The sequence below is a fragment of the Lupinus angustifolius genome, chromosome LG08 (assembly GCF_001865875.1).
Source record: "Lupinus angustifolius cultivar Tanjil chromosome LG08, LupAngTanjil_v1.0, whole genome shotgun sequence".
In the NCBI taxonomy this organism is placed as follows: Eukaryota; Viridiplantae; Streptophyta; class Magnoliopsida; order Fabales; family Fabaceae; genus Lupinus; species Lupinus angustifolius.
The window spans coordinates 21,185,639-21,195,547 of NC_032016.1; positions in this window are offsets into that span (position 1 = coordinate 21,185,639).

The following is a 9,909-nucleotide window of genomic DNA, read 5'->3' on the forward strand; positions in this document are numbered from 1 at the left end:
TGTGAAAAACATAATTATTGATAAAATTTATTTGAATTAATAAAATGTATCTAAATATGGGAAAATTTGCAAAACCAATAAAAAAATTGTTTTTTATATATCTGTTTGTTAATAAAACTTTCTTAATAGAAATCATTTTCTAGAAATAAGTTGGATAGACTAATATATTGTTTTTTTAACCTTTTTGAATAAAACATGACAAATAAGATTTTCAAAAAAAAAATTAATTTTGGAATTTATCAAAGATGGAGAGAAGGTCGTCTTGGATGCCTCTTTCATCTCAGATCGTCTTCGAAAGGTCGCACTATGCCGCTTCTTTTCAATCGATTAAATCTCAAAATCAATTTAGTTCCATTTTTTAAAATAACAAAATAAAAAAACCTTTATATAACAAACAAAACTTGCAAAATATATATTTTTGACTAAAAAATATATTTTCTTTAATTAAAATACATTCAACCAATAAACTATTTTCTACTTAAAGAACTACGTAAGCCTTGATCCTCGTAATATGGGTATGTTGGACCAAATTCAATATTGTCAGGCACAATAATAAAAATAAATAATTTTTTTCATAATAATTAACTAATAAATCATAAAATTTGATATTAATAATAATAATTAAGTCATTTATTTTAATGAAGTGTACCGCTTAAGGTGGACGGATATGGTGCTAATACCTTCTCTACCTAGTAACCAACTCCCGAACCTGGATATCAAAAATCCAAAAGCCCAAGGTAATTGGGCTTTAAATATTTTTCTACATTTTTAACTATAAAATGTAGTTGCGACCCTAAACAAAGTCGCGCAGCCGAAAATCAGGGCGCGACAGCTGACGACTCTGCTGGGGATTTTTTTAAGGGAGTCTGATCCATAATCAATTAAATATGTGACTGTTTATTTACCATTATTATCATTATTTTTTATTTGGTTAATTAGTTAATTTCCAATAATGTTGCATGCTTAATTAGTAGTTGTATGTATAAATATGAATTACATTCTTAATTATTAATCATATGTATAAATATGAGTTATATGCTTAATATTAATTGTATGTATAAATATGAATTACATGCTTAATTATTAATTACATGCTTAATTATTAATCATATGTATAAATGTGAAAATTATATGCTTAATTTTAATTGCATGTATAAATATGAATTACATGCTTAATTATTAATCATATGTATAAATATGACAATTATATGCTTAATTTTAAATTATATGTTATAAATATGAATATTACATGTTTAATTAGTAGTTGTATGAATTACATACTCAATTATTAGTTGTATGTAGAGATATATGGTACATGCTTAATTATTAATTGTATAAATTGTATGCTTAATTAGTAATTATATGTTGCGTATATGAATTATATGTTGCGTATATGTATAGTTTTTGTTATTTTGTGATATATAATGTACACATTTTAGGCACACAACTACACCCGGATCTTAGTGATATATTTTTGGATAGAAGGGACACTAGTCTCGCTGGTCGCGATTTTTGCCGCTTCTAAGTGTTGGTGATGTCGACCACTCATAATGTTACCTCTTATTATGAGTTAGCCGCTCGAGCTGGTCTCCTGTTTCTAACACCATAATATTTGAGCTTCTCTATTTGAGAGAGATGCGCAATATGAGCATATTTATAGAGAGTCTAGAACTTGTCAAGGGCGTCCATTGTATGTTATAACTTTGTCCTAGGATGTTGTACTTATTGTGAATTGTTGTGATAATGTTTGTATTGTAATACATTGTTTGGAATTTTGTCGTATAAAATAAAAACCATTAAAACATTGCATCCTTGAGGGGAAGTATGGTTTCCCCACCAAGGAGATTGTTATAAAGATGAATAGGGCATTTCGCTTTTTGCTCTACGTTAGCCAAAACGATAGAAAATTATTTCAAAATATATATATATTTATTCAGTAATTATAATGATAGCTATAATTCATATCCATTCATTCTTTCATTCATGCATTATCCCATTTTGTATATAAGTAATTAATTTCTATGTATTTTAATCTAATAGGTGCATTTTATACTAAATGAGAGACAATTTCAAAATTTAAAAAATGACGATCACAAATAACTCTAGCAGCATATTGGCACCCGAAAAATCAAAAAATTATCAATAATTAATGTGAGTTTATTGGCTGAACAAATTCCCAAAATTCCTGAAGAAATTAGGAAGCAATTTAGAGATAATTATGAGGAATTGTTGGACCTTGTGTTAGTCCAAGTTCGTCCCCAAGACCTGGAAGTTATGATTCAGTTCTGGAATCTCAGGCTTCGAGTATTCGAGTTCCCTAACCTTGATGCTGCTACAACCATAGAAGAATATGAGGCTCTTTTGGATTTTCCAATGGAGGGCAAATTAAAGATATACCAGTTCACAGGGGTGCAAGTTGCTAACGAAGGCAGTATAGAGACTCTTATCGGTGTACGTCCAAAACCTTCAGACTTTACCAAGCAAGGAGGAGCAAGTGGGTTCAAATGGCACTTTCTAAAGAATCTTATCTCCAAAATGGTTTATAAGAAGAATCATATCTCCAATATCTCCAAAATGATTCTTTAGAAAGTGCCATTTGAACCCACTTACTCCTCCTTGCTTGGTAAAGTCTGAAGGTTCTGGACACACACCGATATGAGCCTCTATACTGCCTTTGTTAGCAACTTGCCCCCTGTGAACTGATATAGCTTTAATCTACCCTCCATCGTAAAATCCAAAAGAGCCTCATATTCTTCTATGGTTGGAGCAACATCAAGGTTAGGGAACTCGAATACTTGAAGCTTGGGATTCCCGAACTGAATCATAACTTGCATAACTTCCAGGTCTTGGGGACGAACTTGGACTAACACAAGGTCCAACAATTCCTCATAATTATCTCTAAATTGCTTCTTAATTTCTTCAGGAATTTTGGGAATTTGTTCAGCCAAGAAACTCACATTAATTATTGACAATTCTAATTTTGTTGATTTTTCGGGTGCCAATATGCTACTAGAATTATTTGTTGTCATCATTTTAAATTTTGAAATGGTCTCTCCTTTAATATAAAATGCACCTATTAGATTAAAATACATAGAAATTAATTACTTATATATAAAATGGGATAATGCAATAATAAATGAATGGATATGAATTATGGCCATCATTATAATTACTGAATAAATATATATATTTTTTGAAATAATTTTCTATTGTTTTGGCTAACATAGGGGAAAAAGTGGAATGCCCTATTTATCTTTATAACAATCTCCTTAGCGAGGGAACTAGACTTGCCCTTAAGGATGCAATGTTTTAATGGTTTTTATTTTCTATGACAAAATTCTAAACAATGTATTACAATACAAACATTATCATAACAATTCACAACAAGTACAACGTCCTAGGACTAGGTTCTAACATACAATGGACGCCATTGGCAAGTTCTAGACTCCCTATAAATGTGCACATATTGCATCTCTCAAATAGAAAAGCCCAAATATTATGGTGTTATAAACAGGAGACCAGTTCGAGCAGCTGAATAAGAGGTAACAATATGAGTGGTCCACATCACCAACACTTAGAAGCGGCAAAAACCGCGATCAGCGAGGCTAGTGTCCCTTCTATCCAAAAATGTATCACTAATATCCGGGTGTAGGGCATATTTGTGTGCCTAAAATGTGTACATTATATATCACAAAATACAAAAACAATACATACATGCACATATAATTCATATACGCAACATATAATTACTAATTAAGCATGTAATTTATACAATTAATAATTAAGCATGTAACATATATCTCTACATACAACTAATATTGAGTATGTAATTCATACAACTACTAATTAAGCATGCAATTTTCATACTTATAACATATAATTTAAAATTAAGCATATAATTTTCATATTTATACATATGATTAATAATTAAGCATGTAATTCATATTTATACATACAATTAAAATTAAGCATATAACTCATATTTATACATATGATTAATAATTAAGCATGTAATTAATAATTAAGTATATAATTCATATTTATACATACAACTACTAATTAAGCATGCAACATTATTGGAAATTAACTAATCAACCAAATAAAAAATAATGATAATAATGGTAAATAAACAGTCACATATTTTATTGATTATGGGTCGGACTCTCTCAAAAAAGTCCCTAGCAGAGTCGCCAACTGTCGTGCTCCAATTTTCGGTTGCACGACTTTGTTTAGTGTTGCCACTACATTTTATAGTTAAAAATGTAGAAAAATATTTAAAGTCCAATTACCTTGGGCTTTTGGATTTTAGATATCCAGGTTCGGGAGTCGGTTATTAGGTAGGAAATGTATTAGCACTATATCCGCTCACCTTAAGTGGTACCCTTCATTAAAATAATTGACTTTATTATTATGATTAATTAGCTAATTATTATGAAAAAAATTATTTATTTTTATTATTGTGCCTGACAATATTGACTTTGGTCCTATGTACCCCTATTAAGAGGATCAGTGCTGACATAGTTCTTTAAGTAGAAAATGGTTTATTGGTTGAATGTATTTTAATTAAAGAAAATATATTTTTTAGTCAAAAATATATATTTGGAAGTTTTGTTTGTTATAAAAATGTTTTGTTATTTTGTTATTTTAAAAAATGGAACTAAATTGATTGAGATTTAATCGATTGAAAAGAAGCGGTGTAGCGTGACCTTCTCTCTATCTTTGATTAAATCCCAAAATTAATTTATTTTTTTGAAAAACTTATTTGTCATGTTTTATTTAAAAAGGTTAAAAAACAATTTATTAGTCTATCCAACTTATTTCTAGAAAATGATTTCTATTAAAAAAGTTTGATTAATAAATAGATATATAAAAAACAATTTTTTATTGGATTTGCAAATTTTCCCATGTTTAGGTACATTTATTAATTCAAATAAATTTTATCAATAATTATTTTTTTCACATTTGGTCCATTATTTAATAAAAATATTATTTGAAGATTTATAAACAAGACAAAATAATGAAAACCAATTACAATACACAATGATGAAATTGAAAGATTTACTAAAATAATAATGATTCTTTTTTTATGCATGATGTTTTTCATGTAATTATAAAGTTATTTTAATAACACCCATTTTATTTAACATGCATACATTTTTATATTTTATTTACACAGATTAAAGAAATATAATTTTTTTACAGAACTAGTGCCAAATGGATGAACTTACCAATTAATAACGCACCTGGCAACAAAAGAAATAAAAATTAATACTCTGTTGAGGGATGGATTGTGTGTGGAAAAGCTGGAACAAAGGGGATACGTGGCAGGATCTGACTGGTTGGGATCAACATGATGGGCAGGCCAAGACACGTGTCAGGATGTGGCTGGCTGAATAGGAAGGACGCACGCGTGTGGCGTGGATCCGCATGCAGCAAATTCTTTGCTCTCGAAGAGGGCAGGATTCGGTGTGGCCGGTTGTAGCAAAACCGGGCCACCTTTCGCGTTCTGATTGACTGAAGGGAAAGTCAAACGTGAAGATATGAATGGTAATCAAATTCGACTGCTATGGTTTGAGGGATGAAGGGTTGCACAACGTGAAATGTACTCACTGCTGCTCTGGATAATGGCTTATGGGAAATCTGAACAATGACGTATGGCAAGGCTTTTTAGGGGTTTTTCATTGTTTTCAGTGTACAAATTTTATGTTCACCACATGCTCTATTTATAGTGAACTTTCAATCTCTCAACCCCTAAATTTCGGTTGACAAAAACTCAAATCCGGATAAATTTTATCTCTTAAATTTAGGAATCTTAACTCACTGGTTTGATTCTATCTTCTCCTATTATTTGAATAATTTTCCATTATTCTTTTTTCAAATTTAAATTAGGTTGTTTAGATTTGATTATTTAATTATTTAAATTATTTCGAAAATTTTATAAAATATGGACACAAATAAATTTAATTATTTCCTATACATTAAAAATTTGAAAAATTAATAAATAAAAAACGTTTTTTCTCTCTCCTTTTTAAAAAAAAGAGTATGGGCTCATGGTGGCCCATTCCTAAATCAAATTTTTTTTGTTTTCTAAAATAATTTTTTAAAATTTAAATTAGTTTTGAACATTTGGTCAACCTAATAACTTGGATTCAATATTAATTTATCTAGTATTATTTTTGAATTTTCGGTTAACCCAATCCCTTAGATTTAGGAACTTCATTTGTTTATTCTTTTTTCGAATTTTTAGTTAACCTAATCATTTAGATTTAGGAACTTGATTTTGTTTTGTTATATTTAATTAATTTAAAAAAATTATAAAATTTCATAAAAATAGTTTTATTATTTTTATTCATTAAAAATTCTGAAATAAATAAAATTAAAATAATTTATTATTTTTATTTAAAAAGTGTTTGGACTTTTTCTGGGCCGAACAAAAATGGATGTTCACAAATCATCAACAATATAAATTTTTTATACAATATTATTTTATTTTTTATTTTCAATTATTATTAACTCTTAGAAAAATGTATAAATAAACGGTAGATAATTTATTATCTTTATACTATCAATATATATATATATATATTATATTATATTTAAAACAAAAAAGTGAGAATAAGGTACACGGAGTCAGAAATTACATATGGAGACTACAAGTTCAAACACTACTTTATGAAAGAAGGAAACTATGTAAGAGTTAAATATCTTATAAAATATTGATATAACAACATATATAAGATGGAAGTGTGATAACTATAGTGACTATTCTAATTTTGGCACCGGAGAAGTGGAGAAGTGTCAGACACTTATTCCTTTCCACGTAGTAAAAGTAAGACAACTCACGTGGTTCTCCAAACAGAATCATTACTGTCAAAGTGGATTGTACATTCCCTCAAAAGCCATGCACATGTTAATACAAACCCTTTGGATTTAAGTTCCTACTTTCACTTAATCACTTATGATTTAAAAGGATGGGAATGTATACACACCCATCATAAGTGTATGGTGTATTCTTCTTTGAGTGAATAATCACTTTCATATTTTAAAATCATAATTTGTATCAGTTCGGTTCATAATATGTAAAAATTTAAACTAATTCATAAAGATTACAAATGTTAGTCAAAGACTAAAGTGTTTCAAAAACTAGTTATAAAAATGTAAATAAAAAACTATTTGGACCAATATTTAAAATACTTGAGGACCATTTAAAGTTTTTAAATTTTGTATGAACCATATTGGTATCAAATAATTTGAAAGATAAAAAAATAAATCTTTACTCTAAAACTTTTTTTTTGTCTTGCTAAATAGTTTTGATTAGGCCCCCTCCTTTTCCATATGGCTCTATGGGTTTTTAATGAAAAACTGAAATTAAGAACCAATGGATGTAAATGCCAAGAGACGAATTATTCAAAACTCCATCTACTAATGTCACCATCTCAACTGAACTTTGACTTCCAAATATAATCAATTAACTACAATAAAAAAATAGAATAAAGTTGATTATGATAAAATGAAGGACATGAAAAAATAGAATAAAAGTTGATAATGATAAAATTAAGCATGAATGAAAGTTCAAGTTTTAGTTGATGTGTGTGGCCCTCAATGAAATTCAAAAGCTTTATGGGACAAAAGCTATTTCCAGTTGATCATGTCTTTTTCAACAAAGCCAAACACATATTGTTATCATTGTTTTCCCATTTAAAGTTCTGCATTAGGTGTACTAAAACACAATATATTAACTAATTTATCCTTCTAGATAATGCTAGCGTGAGACTATCATTTTCTTTGCAATTATTGTAGGGACAAATAACATGCATGCCAAAATATGCCTCATTCTTTGGAAATTGGATTACTCTTTAATTTTTATTTTCGGGTTCTTTTTCTATAATATGATATTTTAGATCATGTTTCAAAGACAATATAACAAATCAATAGACGTTGGTTCAAGTGGTACATGTTTGATCCCCCTTAAGTAAGGTCTCGGGTTTGAGTCTTGTGGATAGAAAAAATACCAATAGGGGAGTTAGCCCCACATATTTGTGGATGTTCCCGGCTTAGACATAATTGTCTCCAGTGCGATGATATCTGTGAGAAACAAAAAAAAAGAGAATATAACAAAATGAAACATAGTAGCATGAAAAAGGAAAGGTATGAACAAAAAGGAAAAGAGGATGGAATGAAATAAAATTGAAACAAAAGAGTGGGTTCTCTTTGGAAATTGGATTACTCTTTAATATTTATTTCCAGGTTCTTTGTCTATGATATGATCATTTAGATTATGTTTCATAAACCAACAATATGTTGATCTAATGGTATAAGGTCTTGCTAGATCTACGAAAAAATAAAAAAATTAATGATTTAATTCCTATGAAGGATACTTAATAAGACTAGTTTCTTAACCTAATAACATGAAATAGTTTCTTAACCTAATAACATGAAATAATTTCTTAACCTAATACCCTAAAATGACTAGTTCTTTAACTAGGAGAGAAATATGTAGGAGAAAATATCCTTAGTACGAAAAAAATTATGTTTCAGAAATGGAAGAGAATGTGTTAAAATGAAATATAATAACATGAAAAAGGGAACAGTATGAAATAAAATTAAAACATAAGAATAAATTCATTATATTGTTTTCATCCCAATTTGGGCAACAAAACTTGGATTTGAGGGCAAATAATTTCTTTCCATTTCACTCATTTTATTTGTTAAAAAATCCCAAACAATAATTTTTTGTATTTACATAACATTTTTACCGTGATCGTAACGCTCAAGATATGAGAAGGAAGAGAATAGCGTGTGAAGTTGGGTCTGGAATATTCTTTTTGTATAATTATTGTTAAGTTGGCTATGGTATGTGCCACTGATTCTGCATTGCTTCACTTGCCTTCTAAGTGAAAGTTGAAATCATTATAGGTTGGAGAAGAAGGAAATGACATTTTGGCAGTAAATGAATACGATTTTTTCTTACTACTCTATTTGATTCTTAATATATTTTTTTTGCAATAGATAAGTTGAAATTTCATTTTGTATTTGAGTGGGTTTCTTTCCTATAGATAAGTTCGAAAATTTATTTGTCAACGTTGGAAAGTTGGTTTTACTTAACACAAAATTTATTTTTCATCATTTTGATAAAGTATCTTTCATCTTATGAATTATGTTGAGATGCTGTAGTTGGTCACCTAGTTATAGTCTACAAAACACAGCTAAATGACAAAACAATTGTGGCTAATTTTTATTTATTTATTGTTAGGTATTACACTGAGAATTCACTTTCCAACATTTAATAAAATAAAATTTTAAACTATAAAAAAGCAACAGCATTAATATTACTAATAACAAGAATATTTTGTGAAATAAAATTCTAAAATTCATTATCTCGTTTCATAAAATCCTTCACCAGTTAACAGATTTAAGTTTTAACTTCTAAGACTTTTTCCCAACGGAGAAGAAAAAAATTATCACACAAAAAACAGACCTACTTTTGTAATAATTTCCCTAAAAATCCATCTCATTTCTCTAATTGTCCTTTTTTATTATTATTATTATATAAATTTGTTACCTTTGACTGTTTTCAGTTTTACTCATGAATGATATTTAAGTTTAATCTTGATCTAAGTTTAATGTTTTTCAGCTCATATTTATGTCGCCTATTGACATAAGTTTAAAGGCCTAACAGAAGCACTTTTAGAAATTTTGTGAACTTCATTAATAAATTAGCTATCAGTTATAGGTGATTAAGTAAAAATTGTCTATATATATAAATAGAAAGTGACTTAAATGAACAATCATTAATGTACAAAATGAGTACAATTAAAATGATAATAAAATTTTATTTAAATTGTCAAGATTAATATATAAGTGTAAATAATTTTCTAAGTAATACCACATTAACATTAATTAACCTGA